At 42.0% G+C, this 21,061-nt stretch overlaps 1 protein-coding gene across 6 annotated transcripts in view; it reads right to left on the bottom strand.

Moving 5' to 3' along the window:
* The window catches only part of GCNT3 (glucosaminyl (N-acetyl) transferase 3, mucin type), a 116,773-nt gene that overhangs the window by 55,969 nt on the left and 39,743 nt on the right, over positions 1–21,061 (bottom strand). The window contains exon 1 of one of the 6 annotated variants that reach the window (XM_021094496.1): positions 15,069–15,285. The exons of 3 other annotated variants lie outside the window; for them this stretch is intronic. The gene's annotated coding sequence lies outside the window, so the exon portion shown is untranslated. Of the gene's footprint in view, positions 1–5,519; positions 5,638–9,521; positions 9,542–15,068; positions 15,286–21,061 lie in introns of those variants that run through there. 2 more of the 6 variants (XM_021094505.1, XM_021094501.1) reach the window with 2 other exon arrangements.

The following is a 21,061-nucleotide window of genomic DNA, read 5'->3' on the forward strand; positions in this document are numbered from 1 at the left end:
ATGCTTATAAACATCTTAAAGATGTTTAGGTGCATATACACAATGGAATATTACTCAGACGTAAAAAAAGAATGAAATAATGCCATTTGCAGCTACATGGATGGACCTAGTAATTATCATACTAAGTGAGGTAAGTCAAAGACAAATAACATACAGTACCACTTATATGTGGAAACTTAATAAAAGATGATACAAAAGAACTTACAAAACAGAAACAAACTGAAATTTTTTTATAGCATTTTTTTTGTCTTTTTTTTTTTTTTTTTTTTTTTTTTTTTGCTATTTCTTTGGGCCGCTCCCACGGCATATGGAGGTTCCCAGGCTAGGGGTTGAATTGGAGCTGTAGCCACCTGCCTACGCCAGAGCCACAGCAACATGGGATCCGAGCCGGTCTGCAACCTACACCACAGCTTACGGCAACGCCGGATCGTTAACCCACTGAGTAAGGGCAGGGACCGAACCCGCAACCTCATGGTTCCTAGTCGGATTCATTAACCACTGCGCCACAACGGGAACTCCAAACTGAAATTTTTTTAAGGGCCACACCCATGGCATATGGAGGTTCCCAGGCCAGGGGTCCAATTGGAGCTACACCTGCTGGCCCATACCACAGCCACAGCAATGCCAGATCCAAGACACATCCGCATCCTACACCACAGCTTGTGGCAATACTGGATCCTTAATCCACCGAGCGAGGCCAGGGATTAAACCCTCAACCTCATGGCTCCTAGTCAGATTTATTTCCACTGTGCCATGACAGCAACTCTGATTGAAATTTTTTGAAACCAAATTTGTGGTTACGGAAGGGGAAACATGGCTGGGGGAGGGATAAATTAGGGGACTGGGATATGTACACTACTACATATAAAATATATAGTTCAGGTGCGGCCCTAAAAAGACAAAAATAAAAAAGACAAATAAAATATATAGGTAACAGGGACCTACTACATAAGGTAACTTCCTCTATACTGTGTAATAACCTATATGGGAAAAGAATCTGAAAAGGAATGGATAAGTATGTAACTGTTTTGCTTTACTGCAGACCTGGAACTAACACAACTTTGTAAGTCAACTATGCTCCAATAAAATTTATTTGGAAAAAAAAGTCAGAATTTTTATGTTTAAAGGAAAGGCAAAATTCAACTTTGATGGTAAATTTTATCTTTTATTTTGGAATATTTCATGGCTATTTTAGTGTTGCAAAGGAAGCAGCCAGACCCTGCACAAGAATAGGTGGCTTGAATCTGAAGGGGTGTCATCATTGAGGAAGGAGCCACATATCTATGAGATGCTGAGAATGGGAGGAGAGGACTTCCTCCTTCCTGGACATGATATTGTGATTTATAATAAGGAATATACATTTGGTCTTCATTCCCCTTTCTGGTACTGGGCTCCTAAAATCCTTACAACTTTCTAAGTTATGAGAGCAAAAAAAATGTGTCTTTTGCTACATTAATGAAGTCACTTTTGGAAAGCTGGGAGCTAGGTACAGGAATACCAACTATATGATTATGGAGTTGAAACTTGGGGAAAGGAGAGAGGGTGGAGGTTGAATCAATTGCCAAGGGACACCTATGTAATGAAGCCTCCATAAAATCCCAGAAGGATAGCATTGGAGAGCTTCTCAGTTGATGAACACATTTGAGGAAAATGATGCACTTGAAGAGGGCATGGAAGCTTGCACTTTCCCCCTGCCGTGGCTGACACAAGTGCAACCTTGGGATAGATAGCAAGACAAGTTCACATCATCTAGGCAGTCTCTGAAAAACTTGTGAAGGAGAACCCAGGGGAAAAATCTATCTCCATTATAGAGGTGAGAACTGTATTATTTGGGTAAAAAGGGAAGGTGACCCCTACCAGCTGGAGAAGTCTGAGACAACTGGGTTACATATGTTTTGCCCAACTCAGATATTCTCCTTTCAGGGTTGGTGCCTGTAATCTATCCTGGGATTTCTGGCTCTGCTGCCCTTGCTTTTCCCATGACGTAAAATCTGCCCAAGTTAGGAGTGCCCTCCAGAGCAATGGCAAGTAAGTGAACATTTCATATGACTCTTTCTCTAGATCTTCTGTTAAATTTTTTATATCCATACCCAAGATGAAATAATTTGCCCACAGCACTTGAAAGTTACAAAAAAGATTACTCTGAGAGGAGATGTCACAATCGACACCACAGAAATATAAAGGATCATAACAGACTACTATGAACAGTTATAGACCAACAAATTGGACAACTTAAAATAAACAGATAAATGTTTAAAATCATACAACCTACCGAAACTGAATCATCAAGAAATAGAAAACTGAACAGACCAATTATCAGCAAGGAGACTGAAACAATAATCCAAAAGCTCCCAACTAACAAAAGTCCAGGACCACATGGCTTCATTTGTGAGTTCTACCAAACATTCAAAGAATAATTAACACCAATCTCTCCCAAACTCTTCCAAAAATAGATAAGGAAGCAACATTTCCAAAGTCATTTTACAAGGCCAGCATTACCCTGGTACCAAAATCTAACGAGATCACTGTAAGAAAAGTAAACTAGGAGTTCCCATCGTGGCACAATGGTTAATGAATCCGACTAGGAACCATGAGGTTGCAGGTTCAATCCCTGACCTTGTTCAGTGGGTTAAGGATCTGGCGTTGCCGTGAGCTGTGGTGTAGGTTGCAGACACGGCTCGGATCCCGTGTTGCTGTGGCTCTGGCGTAGGCCAGTGGCTACAGGTCCGATTGGACCCCTAGCCTGGGAACCTCCATATGCCGTGGGAGCGGCCCAAAGAAATAGCTAAAAAGACAAAAAAAAAAAGACAAAAAAAAAAGAAAAGTAAACTATAGGCCGATATCCCTGATTAACACAGATGCAAAACTGTCAACAACAAATTAACAAATCAAATTCAACAATACTTAAAAGGATCATACACCATAAACAAACAGGATTTATTCCAAGGATGCAAGGACGGTTCAACATTCACAAAGAAATCAGTGTGATACACCACAGTAACAAAATGAAGGATAAAAATCACCTGGCCACCTCAACAGAGGCAGAAAAGGCATTTGACAAAATTCAACATTCATTCATGATTTAAAAAAGAAGGCTCTCAACAAATTGTATATAGAAGGAATGTACCTCAACATAATAAAGGCCATATATGACAAGCCAACAGCTAACATCATACTCAACAGGGAAAAGCTGAATGTGTTTCTTCTAAGATCAGGAACAAGACAAGGTTGGCAACTCTCTCCACTTATTTGACATGGTATCGGTAGTCCCAGAAAGAGCAGTAGGCAAGAAAAAGAAGCAGAAGATACTAAACCAAAAAGAAAAGGCAAAGTTACAGATACAAAATTAACAAAGACCAGTTGCAATTCTATACACCAATAATGAACTATCAGAAAGAGAAATTTTTTTAAAACCCCACTTACAATCACATCAAAAGGAGTAAAATATCTAGGAATAAATTTAACCAAGGAAGCGAAAGACTTATACACTGAAAACTCTAAGATTGATGAAAGAAATTGAAGACACAAATGCAAAGATATTCCATGCTCATGGATTAGGAGAATTAATATTATTGAAATGTCTATACTCCCCAAAGCAATTTCAGAGTCAATGCTATCCCTATCAAAATTCCAACGGCATTTTTCATAGTAAGAGAACCAATAATCCTAAAAGTTGTATGGAATTAAAACAGAGCAGGACCTTACGGTCCTTCCCCTACACCATGTCCTCCACCTGCTCTTTTTTTTTTTTCTTTTCTTCTTTTTATGGCAATGCCGGTGGTATATGTAAGTTCCTGGGCCACAGATCAAATCACAGCTGCAGCTGCAGCCTACACCACAGCCAAAGAAATACAGATCCTTAAGCCAATGAGTGAGGCTGGGGATTGAACCTGCATCCTCACAGAGACAACATCAGGTCCTTAACCCACTGAGCCACAACAGAACTCCAAACCTGCTTTTTGTCTATAGAAAAACTTTAGTTGAAGAATAAGTTTAATCAGAGAAGTGAGAAAATACAGGAGCAAATGAAAACAGTCAAATGAGACCAAGTAATAATTTAATTATTAAGCAAAGTCAGGACTTTTACTTCCTTCTTGAGGGTTATAGATAAAAGATTCTGAGCCATATCCTATGAGCTGTCTTATAGATAGTGAAACTCCTATAAGGTGGAAGAAGTTAACTACTTGTTGATCAGACTGTAGCCATGAAATAAACTGCCACCATTCTGAGATTTAGCCTCAAGAAAATGGGAACAAACTGACCCTGGAACTAAAGATTAACTGTACTTAAAATAATCAAAATTACAGTAATCAGACCACCATATGATCAATTTCAAGATAACTGTTGGAGCTGACTGTGCTGTTTCTAGATGTAGTCCCCTCCCTCCGCCTATAAAGGGCTCCGGCACACTGATTGACAGTGGCGTGAGTTGGTCTTTGGACAGGGGTATGCCCTCTCCACCCACTCCCCTATTGAGGGCATCTGAAATAAAGCAAACTTTCCATTCCACCAACTTTCACCTTTTTATTGGCTTTAGAGCAGCGAGCATCTGGACGTCACTTTTGTTAACAAAAGGCCCTGAAGAGCCAAAGCAATCTTAAGGAAGAAGAGGAAAGCTGGAGCCATCACAATTCCCAATTTCTAACTATATCATAAAGCTATAGTAATCAAGAGAGTATGATATTGACATAAAAATAGATACATAGATCACTGCATCAGAGTAGAGTCCAGTAATAAACCCACACATATATGGTCAATTAATTTATGACAAAGGAGGCAAGAATATACAATGGGAAAAGTATGTCTCATCAATAAATGGTGCTGAGAAAACTAGACATCCACATGCAAAAGAATGAAACTGGACCACTGTCTCGCCTCATACACAAAATCAACTCAAATGGGTTAAAGAATTGACCATAAACTCTGAAACTGTAAAACTCCTAGAAGGACAGTGAGGGTAAGCATCCTTGACACTGATCTTGGCAATGGTTTTTTGGATTTGACACCAAAAGCAAAGGCAACAAGAACAAAAATTTTAAAATGTGCCTACATCAGACTAAAAACCTTCTGCACATCAAGGGAAACTATCAAGAAAATGAAAAGGCAACCTACAGAATGGGGAAAAATATTTCCAAATTTTACATCTGATAGAGGGTTAATACCCATTATTATACATATAAAGAATTCACACAACTCAATAGTAAAAAAAAAAAAGTCTGATTAAAACAGGCAGAAGAGGAGTTGGTGCTATGGCGCAATGAGATTGGCAGCATCTCTGGAGCACTAGGATGCAGATTCAATCCCTGGCCTGAGGTTGCAACTATGGCTTGGCCAGGAAATCCATGTGCTGCAGGCGGGCCAAAAAGGGAAGGAAATAAAAACAGGCAGAAGATCTGAATAGCATTTTTCTGAAGAAGAAATAAATATGGCTAACAAGTATAACAACGCTGCTGATTATCAGAGAAAAGCAGACCAAAACAACAGGAAGATATCAGCTCACACCTGTGAGAATGACTTACCAAAAAGTATACAAATGAGTATTGGCGAGGACATGAAGAAAAGAGAATCCTTGTGCATTTGTTGGTGGGAAGGCAGATTGGTGCAGCCACTACAGAAAAGTCCGGAAGTTCCCCAAAATATTAAAAATAGAACTACCATATGACCTAGCAAATCCACTTCTGGGTAGTCCTCCTAAGGAAATTAAAACACTAACTTCAGAAGATATGTGGAATCTCATTTTACTGATTATTTATAAGAGCCAAGAAATGCCAACAACCTAAATGTCGAGTGGTGGATGAATGGATAAAGACAATGTATATTACGTATGTATGTGAGTGTACGCATACAAATGCAAACATACATACATGACGGAATATTATTCAGCCATAAAAAAAGAAAATATTGCATTTATGACAAGATGGATCGAGCTTGAAGGCATTTATGCTAAATGAAATAAAACAAAGACAAATACTGTATGATCTCACCTGTGAAATCTAAAACTAAAAGAAAGACCAGGAGTTCCCGTCGTGGCGCAGTGGTTAATGAATCTGACTAGGAACCATGAGGTTGCGGGTTTGGTCCCTGCCCTTGCTCAGTGGGTTAACGATCCGGCGTTGCTGTGAGCTGTGGTGTAGGTTGCAGACGCGGCTCAGATCCCGAGTTGCTGTGGCTCTGGCGTAAGCCGGTGGCTACAGCTCCGATTCAACCCCTAGCCTGGGAACCTCCATATGCCACGGGAGCAGCCCAAGAAATAGCAAAAAGACAAAAAAGAAAAGAAAAGAAAAGAAAAGAAAAGAAAGACCAAACTCAGCAGACAGATTGGTGGTTGTCAGAAGCAGGGCCAGTGGGCGATGGGCAAAATGGGTGAAGGGGATCAAAAGGTACAAACTTCCAGTTATAAAATAAATAAGGCCTGGGGATGCAATGTACAACATAGTGACTTGTACTGAATTGTACATTAGCAAATTGCAAAGAGAATTAATCTTATAAATTCTTATCATAGGACAAAAAATATTATAACTGTGACAACAGATATCAGCTAGATTACTGTGGTGGTTATTTTACAATATTACATATATTGAATCAATATTGTATACCTGAAACTCTATGTCAATTATATCTCAATTTTTTTTTTAAAAAAAGATCTCTACATGTCCCTGGATCTGCAAAGACTTTATGTAATTGTTCAGCTCCATAAAGCAGGATTGAGTAATACCAAGCACCAAGAGCTGCTCCCAGATGGAAGGTGGGAAAAAGCAACAACAACAACAAAAACCTCTTTGCCCTCTCCTCTTCTGATTAAGATAAGGGCATACCAAGCAACATTATCAATAACCAAACAGTTATTTTTTGATAAACCAAATAACTTGTAGCCACACTTGGAAAGTTAAACTCTAAGCACTACATGGTAATATAATAAATGTGGATGCTATTCTGCAAAGCAATGACATGTTTAATTTTTAGCTCATTTAGCTACTCAATTGAGGATGGGGGTGGCAGTGGGATGGGCAGGTGGCAGGGCTGGGCCCTGACTCTGGCTGCTTCTCCTACCTTGGAAACATCTGAGAGCTATTCACAGTGCTTGAAGGTGTCAGCCCAAACCCCAATGGGTACTGGCCAAGCCCCAGGAGGAAAGGGCCAGGCCAGGAGATGCCTATTTTCTCACTCTTTTCTGCATCAGCAGATCCATGCTCTGGTCCTGTTTTCTACAGTGACTCTAATCAATGTGCCTGCTCTGAGCTGGGAATGCTGCCTTCAGAACAAGCAGAGATTCATGGATGTTGCCATGCTACCTCCAATGCCCAACCCTGGCACCCCACACACCCCCAGGTCAGGGGCTGAGCATCACCTTCAAGCCCCGTGGTTCTCGTATACCCTGAAATAGTGTGGCACTGGCCCCATTACAGCTCTCAGACATGATAGCCACATTTGGCTATGCTGAGTTTCCCCTGCCTGGCCGCCATCAACTGATTCAATACACACCAACTCTATCTCTAGGATGGAAAAGGGATTCTGCCTAAGGTGAGCAGATCCACCTCTGTACCTGAAAGGGCTAGACTAGGACAACCCTGAGGCCAAGTTGAGTTGGGCTGAAGAAACTCAAAGAAGAGAGAGACAGTCCCAGGCTCTTTGAGCCTTAGCCCCAGAGTTGACCATCCCAAGCCAGCTGGTAAATGGGGCCTTTGCAGCAGCATAAGACCAAGGAATGAGCTGGGATATTGTGTGTCTGTCTGGGAGGGAAACCCAAATAGCCTCTCATCAAACAGTGGTCCCCCAAGGAATGTCCAGTTAACTGCAGAGAAATAATCTGGCCCTCTTGAGAAGTTCTACAAGAAAAAAAACAAAAAAAACAAAAAATAGCAAGGTGGTTAAAATCATCTTTAAAGTAGCTGTCCAGGACATACCTGCTCTGTTCTCATCCTTTCAGGTGCAACATGGACTTGGGGTAAGAAGGTGCCCTTCCCAGATGGACAAGGGACCTGGCTCCCCCGAATGAGCTGCACAGGCCAGCTGGCTTTTTCTTAGGAGAACAGGGAGGTCTGGAGAGACTTTCCAGGGGAAATGACCTTATCATCTGGGCCACTGGAAACCTAGCATTGACCATGGAAAGGTAGAAAGGGAAAGGATTTTCTAGACAGAGGGACAGCACGTAGAAAGCTTTGCAGATGAGCAAAGAGAGGGAAGGTTCTGGAGTTCCCGTCATGGCTCAGTGAAAACAAATCTGACTAGCATCCATGAAGACACAGGTTCGATCCCTGGCCTTGCTCAGTGGGTTAAGGATCCGGTGTTGCCATGAGCTGTGGTGTAGGTCGAAGATGTGGCTCGGATCTGGCGTTGCTGTGACTGTAGTGTAGGCCAGTGGCTACAGCTCCAATTCAACCCCTAGCCTGGGAACCTCCACATGCTGCAGGTGAAGCCCTAAAAAGCAAAAGGGGCTGGGGGAGAAAGAGAGAGGGAAGGTTCCAATAGGACAGGTTACAGGAGGCTGCAGATCTCAAATCTGGACAACAGCAACAGATGAGGTTAGAATGTAAGGGGCTTGTTCATAAAAAAACCTTTTCAGTTAGGTAAGAATCTTACTTTCCTCCCCCTCCCCCCCGAGGAGTACAGGTAGGGGAGAGTAACACAGTATAAGCTGTACAACTCAACCTGTTGGCAGGATGAGTTGTAGCCCAAGGTAAGACTAGAAGCAGAGGGACCGGGTAGGAGCATCTTAGACCAGCTCCCAGTGAAATAAAACCACCTGGGAGAGCAACACCGTCAGAACTTGCCTAACACACTCACAGAGCTGGGAGCGGTGTCACGCACGTTACAGAAACAGATCACTTACCTCTGAGCCCACAAGGAAGGTGCTATTCCTAGTATTTCTACTTAATTTTTAAGGCAGAAAAAAAAGCAGAATGATTTCCCCAGGGCCATAGAGCAATGAGGAGAGAGCCAGAATCCACTTGACCTGTTCTAAACCACTGCATGTCCTCTCCTGAAGGTGGGGGAAAACAGACAACAGATTCTGGAGATGGTTAGGAGGCAGAATTGATAGGACTTTGTGGTTGACTAGGTGTGAGAAGGGGGAAGAGTCAAGAATAACTGCCAAATTTCTATCTCAGGTATCTGGATGGAAGGCAATGCCTCTCACTGTGAGTAAAGCTGCACAGAAGATGGTCCACATCTGTGGGCATTTCAAGAAGCGGGCAGAAAGTCAATACTGGCAAATGCTGTTAGAAAAGTCACCAAGAAAAAGTCTGAACGGTGTATGGGAGATCTCAGGAAGGGGGGAAACCATTGGATTAGCTGGGAGCGGTCTAAGAGGTCCAAGCAAGGCAGAGAAATAGTGTGTGTGCAGACAGCTCTGCAGAAAATCTTGGGTTGTAAAGTAGAAGCAGCATGAGGAGAGGTTTTGTTTTTGTGTTACTATGACAGAGACCTGAGAGGCTCCTACGTCATGACAGGACGGACGATGAAGAGGGTCAGCTTGACCCTGTTAACTTGGGTGGGTTCAGTAGAAAAATCAAGGGACTCACCATTTGGTTGTTCCTATTTTACTTGGGGTTTGAAGGTGGGAAACAGAGCATTTTACACAGCTGCTAGATGTAGTCTGCCCAAGGTTCAGCAGGTGGCTTTGAAAGGTTCCTTTTTATCACACAGCCTTTTTTAAAGGTTCCTTTTGCTTTTTCTCAAGCAAGTAGCTTTGAAAGGTTCCTTTTTGTCACACAGCTTTTTTAAAGGTTCCTTTTGCTTTTTCTCAAGCAAGTAGCTTTGAAAGGTTCCTTTTTGTCACACAGCTTTTTTAAAGGTTCCTTTTGCTTTTTCTCAAGCAAGTAGCTTTGAAAGGTTCCTTTTCATATCAAGTGGAATACTATTTAGTACTTAAGTAATCGTGTTTAATAGATTATTTTCTCTTTCGAGAGAGGACTTTTTGTTTGTTTTTGTCTTTTAGGGCTGTACCCATGGCACATGGAGGTTCCCAGGCTAGGGATCGAATTGGAGCTGTAGCTGCTGGCCTATGCCACAGCCACAGCCACACAGGATCTGACAGCATCTGTGACCTACACCACAGCTCATGGCAACACCAGATCCTTAACCCACTGAGTGAGGCCAGGGATCAAACCTGCATCCTCATGGATGCTAGTTGGGTTCGTTAATCACTTAGCCATGATGGGAACTCCCTCGAGAGAGGACTTTTTAAAAAAACTTTTATTATAGTAGATTTACAATGTTGTGCCAGTTTCTGCTGTATAGCCAAGTGATCCGGTGTGTTGTGTGTATACACACACACATACTCTTTTTCTCATATTATCTTCCCTCATGTTCTATCACGAGATTAGATATAGTTGCCTGTGCTATACAGCAAGATTCAAGACAGGACTTAACGTCAAGTGGGTTTGTGGAGGCAGTGAACTCCACAGTATTTGAAATAAATATTCTACTCTTGAGATCAAAAGGGCTTGTCTACTGAGTGGGACAAGGAATGGCTTGAGTTTTAGCAGCATAGCCTTTAAAATTTCATTTACAAGTTGTGCACCAAAAACTCTTTAGAAAAAAAAAAAAAGGAGTCATTTATTCATTTTTTATTTTATTAAATAAAAAGAGAAAAAAAGTGACAAATTAAAGATCATGGAGACTACTACATTGATTTTGATGTTGTATGTGTGGCTTTTTTTGTTTTTTGTTTTTCTTTTTAGGGCCGCACCTGCAGCATATGGGAGTTCCCAGACTAGGGGTCAAATTGGAGTTGCAGCTGGGGTCTACACCACAGCCACAGCAATATGAGATCCGAGGCCCATCTGCAATCTACGTTGCAGCTTGCGGCAATGTGGGATCATTAACCCACTGAACACGGCCTGGAATCAAACCCACATCCTCATGGATGCTAGTGGTGTTTTCAATCAGTTGAGCCACAACAGGAACTCTGGTTTGAATGATGTTCTTAACTTTTAAAATGAGGGTTAGGGATAGTCTCAATGTCCAAGAACTATAGTCTGTATGGTACTATATCTAAATGCAGATAGAAGAGAGAGGGGCATATTTTAACAATTTGGACAAAATTTCAGGGCAAAATTTTACCCATCTTCTCCTAACACAAAATCATATTGGCCTACTTCCAGTCTTTTTTAACATATAAGAAGTCATTCTATGAATATAGTTATGGAGTCTGCCCTTTTCACTCAGTATGCTAGGCAATTACTCATGCCATGAAGACCTCTTTGTTACCATTATTTGGATGGCACCATGAGATTCCAGCCCAAAGACATCCAGTAGCCCACTTCTTCATTCACAGAGCCCTTCCTGGGCAGCAAGTATTTGCCAACTGCTTGTTTGCACAGTAGGCGGAGTGCAGGGCCTTATAGCTAAGAGGGGTAGGGGTAGAGGGCCTTGTCCTCTGAATAGTATAATTTCTTTGACTGGCTGGTCTTGAACTGCATGTGTTAAAGCAATTAAAAAAAAAAAATCAACCAGCAGAAAATGCTAAGTTTGATCATCCAAGGATAATGATTTATTTTTTTTCTGTTGTCTTAGGCTTCTTAGATAATATTTGTTTAAGCTCCCATGGGCTTGGCCTGGCTGAGAGTTTTGGACAAACTGAGGTGTCGCAATTCACAGCTTGAGCAAATAAGTTCATAGGTTTAATGTCCTCTGACGTCCAAAGAGAAAAGAGACCGACAGGTATCTCCGGGTCAAATCATCAATTATAAAACACCCAGAGGTCACCTTCCACAAGGATGCAGGAATTCTTCCCTATCCCCACCCCCTAGTCCTCGAAAAATACATAGCACCATTATTAGCATTCAGCCTAATAATGCTCCCAGCACTGGGTCTTGGACAGGCTGGGCTGCCCTTCCTCCCCATATCTTAGCCTTCCTGCAAATCCATTTCAATCAAGCCCTTCCAATGCAATGTCCCCAGGCTAAAATGTCATAGGATTTCATCAATTGCTGGGGAGCAGTTCATTCATGCTTTGGCTTCTTAATCTATAAATCGAGCAGAACTTGACTTAGTCGTACCGTTTCAGGGATCTGAAATAATGTTTACTTCTGTCAAAAGAAGATGTAAAGATGGTGATAAGGGAAATGTTTCCACCCAGAAGTGACCTTTACATCCTCAAGTGAAGGAGACTGACATTTCTTGCCATATGTGAATTTCCAGTGCTTTACCCTATGAAGCTGAGGATAAGGCACTGGACCACTAAGAAGCCATTCCACTCTCTCTCAAGGGCTGGTATTAGGAGTAACTAAATCCAGTGAGGAAGGAGCCTCCACTTCTGATGCAGCAACTGTACGTGGTTCAGAGCCCAGGCCACATAGGGGCCAATGCAGTGCTCACCCTGCTTGCCCAGTACAGTACTACAGGCACCAATGCAGGAGCAGGATGCCTGGGTTCAAATCCCAATCTTTCTATTTCTTAACAGTATGATATACTTGGAAGTGTTATTCAACCTCTCTGCACCTTGGTTTCCTTACCAAGAATGGGTTTTACTTCATAGAATTACAATAAAAAATGAATATATGTAAAGCCCTAAGAGTAGCATAATCAGTACCTGGACACAAAGAAATGCTCTGTCGGAATTCCTGCTGTGGTGCACTGGGTTAGGAACCCAACTGCAGCAGCTCAGGTTGCTATAGAGGTGCTAGTTTGATCCCAGCTCAATGGATTAAAGGGTCCAGAAATGCCGCAGCTACGGCGTGGGTGTGGCCCAGGAGCTTCTGTATGCCAAGGGTGTGGCTGGAAAAAGAGGAAAAAAAAAAAAAAAAGGAAGGAAGGAAGACAAAAGAAAAAAAAAAGAGGGAGGAAAGAAGGAAAGGAGAGAACAAGGGACAGAGGGAGGGAGGGAGGGAGGAATACTTTGCAGATGTTTGTTCTTATTGATCAGATGCTATTCTGAAATCTAAGTCTTTCCTTTTCCTTTGAAGAAAGGTCTGAGGCTGGAGAAGGAGCAGTAGGTAAATCATGGTTCCAGAGAAACCACCATTCATTTGGTCCTTCATCCAATCACTATTGAGTGCTGAGTGCTCTCAAAATTTGAGAATCTGGAGGGACTATGGATGGAATTACAGTGTTGCTAATAAAACCTGATGCAAATGATAGCGCCCTAATGCTTGGTTTAGTGCTTTTATGGACTGGACATAGCTAAGTGTTTTACTCATTTGGATGCATAGCAATCCTATGAATGTTGCATTGTTGTTACTGCCATTTTACAGACAAGAAAATAGAGGCCTAGCTTTCTCAAGTAAATTACCTAGATCAGAAAAGGAGGTGAGGAGGAAGGGCCACTTCCATGTGCAAAGGGAAGCACACCTTATCCCTATTTGTCCCAGTCAGAGCTTTGCATTTAGCTAGCCTTCCAAGTATTTTTGGACTACTTTATTAGTGTGCAGCTAGTTTGACCTTGAGAAAACCACATTTTCACTATTTTTCTCTTCTAACACAGGTCAATATATCCAGTGAGACACTTATTTAATAAACAGCTCTGGGGAGTTGCTGTCATGGCTCAGCAGAAACAAATCTGAGTAGTATCCATGAGGACACAGGTTCGACCCTTGGCCTCGCTCAGTGGGTTAAGGATCCAGCGTTGCAGTGAGCTATGATGTCAGTCGCAGATAAGGCTTGGATCCCATGTTGCTGTGGCTGTGGCATAGGGGGCAGCTACAGCTCCAATTAGACCCTAGCCTGGGAACCTCCATATGCTGCAGGTGGGGTCCTAAAAAGACAAAAGGCAAAAAGATGAAAAAATAAAATAAATAGCTCTCAGATAATTAGCTATCTATTCGGAAGGCATAAAGTTAGATCCGCACCTCATTCCATATACAAAATAAATTCAAATTGATTAAAACTTAGCTTTAGTAGAAAACTATTAGAAAAACAGAATAACATTTTATTGCTTAAAGACAAAGGTGATTTTTTTTAAAGCAAGACAAGCAACGCAGATGCTGTAAAAAAAATGTTAAGACCCCGCTACTTAAGAGTACAATAGTTAAATATTTCAGCATGACACAAGACACTACAAGCAATGTCAAGTGACAAACAGTAACCCAGGGAGAGTATGTTCACCTAACATCCATAATAAGGAGTTTCTGTGCAGTACAGCAGAAACGAATCTGACTAGCACCCATGAGGATATGGGTTTGATCCCTGGCCTCAATCAGTGGGTTGGGGACCTGGTGTTGCCATGAGCTGTAGTGTGGGTCACAGACAGGCTTGGATCCTGCGTTGCTGTGGGTGTAGGCCCGCAGCTGTAGCTCTGATTCGACCCCTAGGCTGGGAATGTCCATGTGCCACACGTTCAGCCTTAAAAAGGAAAAAAAAAAAAAAAAAATATATATATATATATAATAAATGACTTTTTCTATATAACAATTAGAGATTGCCATGTCCTGCTGAAATTTGCAAGGATATGTCTCATGACTGACCTATGGTCTCATCAAATGAGTACACAAGGGCTGTGGGACACTGTCTTATGTCAGTGGATAATTAAGATACACAGAATAGATCAATTCTATTTTAAATTGACTTATTAAATAATTCAGTAAGTTAATTCTATCTCAATCCTTTTAGAAGCAACTGGGACTATTAAAGAGCTTTCCCACACATGTTGCCCTTAGCTGGGTCTACAGGCACAGCTGGCCCATCTCCAGCTGTATCTGCAGTAACATTCTTCCTCTTCCTCATTCTTTTCCTCTCTCATAGCCTCCTTGCTAGTTCTCAAACGTTCTAGCATCTCCTGCCTCAGGACCTTTGCACATGCGATTCCCTCCTTAGGACATTCTTGTCCCACATACTCTCTTGCTTGATCCCTCCTTTCATTTAAGCCTCTCCTCAAATGTCCCCTTCTCCATCAGGACTTCCCTGAGCAGAAGGGCAGGGATGCTGTTTTGCTTCTGCTGTGTCCTCAGTGCCTAAAGTAGTGCCCTGCCCTTAAGAGGAACTCAAATAAAAATCTGTTGAATCATAGAATTAATTTTTCTCATTTGATTCTCATAATAGAGATCTGCTGATCCAGGATATTCACATTTCTTGATTTGAAGGTAATACATGCCCCCCCCTTTTTTTAAACATTCCTCCAGCTCACTCACCTGCCTCCCTGAAGCATTTAGAGGTTCATTTTTTCCAAATATGCCAGGTGTGAATTAATCCCATTACAGAGATTCTGTTGTCTAAATAACTTTGTGAAGCCAGCACTTACAACAACTACTGCCATCTGATTCATGATTCTTTCTTCCAATTGACGATAAAAAGCAGTCAGCATGGAAACTCTAGCCATTTGGCAACTGTCAGCAAGTCACCTCATAGCATTCCTGTCCTGTAAAGATTCCAGATTAAATCGGCACTTCATCACTGTTTCAACTAAAACATGAAACCCTCCTGTCATTATTCCTGTGCTTACCTGCTCTCACACAATGGGCAGGTCTCACGACCAGCCTCAGCAAGTTCCAGCAGGGCACACTGACCTGAGTGTTTTCATCAGGGCTACACTCAATGGGCCCTTGGAGAAGGATAAATGCTATTTCCATCATCTAGTATAAATAAAACACACAAAGTTGACTTAAAATTCTTGCTCTCCTTGATGATATTAAGTGAAATAAGCAAGTCACAAAAGAATAGTACTGCCTGGGTGCCAATTCTATGAGGCACCTCGAGTAGTTATACTTAAAAGAGACAGAAAGTAGAATGGTGGTTGCCAGGATCTAGGGTTGGGGAGGGAAGAAGGGGGAGTTGGTGTTTAATGGGCACATTGTTTCTGCTTTACAAGATAAACAATAACAGAAATGGATAGTAGTGAAGGCTGCACAGCAGAGTGAATGTACTTAATGCCACTGAATTCTACACTTAAAAATAGTTAAGGTAGCAAATTCTATGCTTATGTGTATTATTATAATAAAAATTTAAATGTTTGTAATAAAAAAACCCCTACTCTCAAGAAGGTAAAATACAATAGGAGATTCAAGTTATGAAGCCCCAAAAGCAGCTTATTAACATGAAAGTCAGAACAAGAGTTCCCTGGTGGCCTAGTGGGTAAGGACCCAGTGTTGTTACTGCAGCAGCTTGGGTGACTGGGAACCCACTGCAGCACAGGTTCCACCTCCGGCCTGGGAACTTCCACATGTCAAGGGCATGGTCAAAAAAACAAAGTCAGAATAAAGCAGATGCTGCATAGAGGTCCAAGCACCATGCTGTGGAAAGGAAGAGAGAGAAAGAGAGAGTTTGTGTTTAAGGATGAGGATGCTTGGGTTAAAGGTTGGGGGAGGGATATAAGATACAATAGAAACTGGAGTTCCTGTTATGGCTCAGCAGGCTAAGAGCCCAACTTAGTGTTCGTGAGGATCACTGGCCTCACGCAGCAAGTTGAGGATCTGGAGTTGCTGCAACCAGCAGTGTAGGTCACAGTTGGGGCTCAGATCCTGAGTTGCTGTGGCTGTGACATAGGCTGGCAGCTAAAGCTCCAATTTGACCCCTGGCCTGGGAACCTCCATATGCTACAGGTGCAACCATGGAAAAAAAAAAAAGCAACAACAGAGAAGGTGAAGCAGATCGTGAGTACTTGGGTACCTAACTTTGTAATCAGCTCAAGCAACAAGATTCTGGTTGTGGTTTTTGGTTTTCAGCACTGTGTCAACAGTTTGTGTGCACAGGTACAGGAAATCTGCAACTAGGTTGACCTGCGTTGGAAAATTGGCTAGTTTCCTGAAAAAGGAATTAAGGTTGAGAAGAAAGGAGGAAGTTCCTGGGAGCATCGAAGTGGCTGAGCACAGGGTTCAAGCTGAATAGAGACTGCAAATGAAGGCAGTGGGAGAATAAGGAAGCAGTGTGGGCTGAAGCTGAAAGGCTACTGCAAAGCAGGTTGTGGGGTGGGGAGGGAGCAAGATATGGAAAAGGTAAAAGGTCACCTTCAGAGAAATGAGCTTCAGAGCCTGTACTTCCAGATTCTGCAAAGGGTCTTGTCCCAGCAGGCTGCTACCATGGAGAGGACGAAGACACAGTGGGGCCAGATGCTGGTTGGATGAGTCACTCATCCAAACCCTGCGGATGCCCCATAGCCGATGGCGACTGAGTACTGAGTGAGCCCGAGATCCAAGGGCCAAGATGCTCAAGACATCTGGAGGAGACCCGGAGGTGTGAGCAACAGGCAATACAGCTGGCTGGTGGCAATTGAAGAGGGGTGATCACATCACCATCTCCAAGCAGAAAAGGAGAGCAGAGAGGCGGTGCTGCGCTCCTGATACCAGCATGCAAGACCTGTGTGGTTGTGGGGAAACTTTAAAAAAAAGCTGAGCCCAGAGGAAAGAGCAAGGACAATGGACAATGACCATAGTGGGAGGGGCAGGTTGGGTAAGGGACCCAGGCCATACTGATAAGGGCCTGGCGCCTTGAACCCCTCTGATCCTCACAGCACCCTCCCACCCCCACCTTCAGCTAGCTCATGACATTTCAATTGCATCAGGGGGGTTCCTTCAAGTTTCCCTTAGGTCAGAGGATTTCAGTGGTGGCATCACATTCTTTACCCAGCAGGCCTCCAGCATCTATGTTGGGGCACCTCACTACTTTTCTCCCCCTCCCCCCCGGGTGTCCCCATAACTGAGGGCTGGAGACCCTCACAGATAAGGTGCTAATAGGCTGCTAGAAGGCCACACTGGGTAGCATTTATAAGAACCACCTTTGATCTTCGATGAAATTGTGCTCTGGTCCTAGCTCTGCCACGCTCAGCTCTTGAGGGAATTACATCATTTCTATAAGCATCAGTATCTACACCTCTAAAATAAGAAAATAAAAAACTGTTTATTTCATATAGGGTTTTTGTGACTATTAAGTACAATTCCAAAGCATGGAATACAATAAATGTTCAGTAAATGTTAAGTATCATTATTGATTCTAACCACTATTAATATCAATATTGTTCTTATACATATAGCTATATACATTACTATACATACATGTATATATATATCATACAGCAGAGCCTCTGGGAATGCCTGTAGAATGAATGTTCATGTACTTCTTCAGGGATACATTAATCTAGCCATAGACATTAGAGACACTAAGAATTTCTTTTGTAATTTTTTTATGGCTGCACCCACAGCACATGGAAGTTCCCAGGCCAGGAACTGAATCTGAGCCGCAGCTGCAACCTACTCCACAGCTTCAGCAACACCAGCTCCTTTAACCCACTATGCTGGGAAGAGGATGGAACCCATGCCTCCACAGCAAATTGAGCCACTGCATCAGATTCTTAACCCACTGCACCACAGCAGGAACTCCAAGATACTGAGAAATTTGGTTTTTTCCTTTTTTTGCATATGAAAATTAAGTGTTTTCGGAGTTCCCGTCGTGGCGCAGTGGTTAACGAATCCGACTAGGAACCATGAGGTTGCGGGTTCGGTCCCTGCCCTTGCTCAGTGGGTTAACGATCCGGCGTTGCCGTGAGCTGTGGTGTAGGTTGCAGACGCGGCTTGGATCCTGAGTTGCTGTGGCTCTGGCATAGGCCAGTGGCTACAGCTCCGATTGGACCCCTAGCCTGGGAACCTCCATATGCCGCGGGAGCGGCCCAAGAAATAGCAACAACAACAACAATAACAACAACAACAAAAGACAAAAAAAAAAAAGAAGAAGAAAATTAAGTGTTGTCTATAGACACTACATTTCTTCTTTGGAGAAAATAAACAAACAGGTCACCCCTCTCTGCCCTTGCAGCTAAGATCTATGATAAGGTCTACCTCAGCTACTGGCTGCCTGGCTTTCATCACCTTTGAACCAACTATCATTCAGCTCATTCTCCATGCTGCTCAGGCATTAGGGCTCCTCTCTGAAATGGCAAAGGTAGCAGATCTCTCTCCAATATATGTTGAATAAAGTTAAGAGTAGATACTCTTGTATTATTCCTAACCTTGGGAGGTTTAATCATCCACCACTGAGTATAAGTTTAGCTACAGTTTTTAATAGGTTTCCTTCATCAGCTTGAGGATTCCTACGGTGAGAATTTAAGCAGAAATAGATGTTGGATTTTGTCAAACGCATTTTCTGCATCTGTAGAGACAATTGTGCTTTTTCTTTGGTCTTTCAACATGGTGAAATATATCAATATTCAAATGTTAGGCCACGCATGAATTCCTAAACAAAACTTATCTGGTCACAGTGCAGTATCCTTTTTTATATACTATTTATTTTTGTTGTGGTTAATTGTTAAGAATTTTTGCATAGGATTTCCCGTGATAGCACAGAGGAAATGAATCCGACTAGTATCCATGAGGATGCCAGTCAATCCCTGGCCCCACTTAGTGGGTTAAGGATCCAGCATTGTCAGGAGCTGTAGTGTAGGTTGCAGACCAGGCTCAAACCCTGCGTTCTGTGGCTATGGTTGTGGCCAGTAGATGTAGCTCCGATGTGACCCCTAGCCTGGGAACTTCCATATGCTGCAGGTGCAACCCTAGAAAGAAAAAAAAAAAAATTTTTTTTGTATAAGTAATTATGTGAGATGTTACTGTGGTTTTTTTTTTTTTTTTTTTGCTTGTAATGTTTTAGTCTTATTTTGTAGAAATACCTGGTCTTACAGAAATTGCAAGTATGGCTGCCTCTTCTATTTCTAAAAAAAGTTTAAAGGTATTATCTCTTTCTTAAATGTCTGGTAGAAGTCACCAGTGAAGCCACCTGGGCTTGGATATTGCTATTATGTGTATGGGAAGGTTAATTACAAATTCATTTTCTTGAATAGATTTAGTGCTCTTCAGCTTCTCCATTTCTTGAGTAAGCTTGAGTAGGTCATGTCTTTTAATGCCTTTGTTCATTTAGTCTAAGTTGTGCCAGTAAGTGTATTGGCATCAAGTTACACTATCCTTTCACTACTTGTACAATTTGAACTGATGCCACATTTCTCATTCCTGATACTGGTTAACACCTTTCTCCTAATCCATGTAGAGGTTAATCAATTTTACTAAACTTCAAGAACCAGGTGTTAGTGCTATTTTCCTTCCAATTTTATTGGTATGATTAACCAATAAAATTGGAAGGAAAGCATTTTTGGGTCGCTATGGTTTCTGTTTATTTCATTGGCTGTTTTCATCCTTATATATGTAGCTTGGATTTCATGTCCTCCTTTTTGTAGTTTCTTAAAAGAGGAAGCTGAAGTAATTGATTTGAGTCTTTTCTTAATATAGATCTTTAGACTGAAAATTTCTTATAAGTACTCCTTTAATTACATCCAAGATATATTGATAAGCTGTGTTTTATATTGATATGCTGTGTTTTCATTAACTTTTCAATTTTTTTGGCCATCCCACAGCATATGGATGTCCTAGGCCAGGGATCAGATCTGAGCCGCAATTGCAGCAATTCTAGATCCTTTAACCTGTTGTGCCAGGCCAGGGATCAAACTGGTATCCTGGCACTGCAGAGACACCACCGATCCCACTGCACCACAGCGGCAACTCCCGCTTTTAAACTTTTTAAGTTTTACTTTTCATGTCCTCTTTGGTGCCAGCGTTCTTAGAAGTGTAATTCTAAATATGTGCATTATTTTCCAGTGTTGTATTATTGATTTCTAATTTAACTTTACTGTGATTAGAAAACATACCATGTAGCACTTGAATTCATTTAAATCTATTGAGAACTGTTTTGTGTATGGTCCAGAATGTGGTCTATCTTGGTAAGTGTTCCATATGCACTTAAAAAGAATGTAGTATGCTGTCATTGGGAAGAGTATTTCTAGAATCGCCAATTAGGTCAAGTTGACTGATATTTTTGTGGCACAAAGAAGGGAGACCTGTAAGGTCTCATACCTGTTTATAAGTACTCCACCTGTTACTTAATTAGTTCATTGGCCAGAACTGGTTACATGGTGCTACCAACCAACATGGGGCTGCAAATGTTGGGGAACACATGGATCTAACAGTGGCCTTGCCTGTTTCTTGGAATGATCTCTCTTAACAATGCACCCCAGGAGATAAGACCTGTGATTATAATGTAAATGCATGATCTGAAACTTCTACAGGTGTAAAGTGAAACTTGGTTTGCTATGATGGTTGACACCTGGGAGTGAAGTGTATGTCCAATCTTGTTTTAGTTGTTGCGCTGCTCA

The sequence above is a fragment of the Sus scrofa genome, chromosome 1 (genome assembly GCF_000003025.6).
Source record: "Sus scrofa isolate TJ Tabasco breed Duroc chromosome 1, Sscrofa11.1, whole genome shotgun sequence".
Classification (NCBI taxonomy): domain Eukaryota; kingdom Metazoa; phylum Chordata; class Mammalia; order Artiodactyla; family Suidae; genus Sus; species Sus scrofa.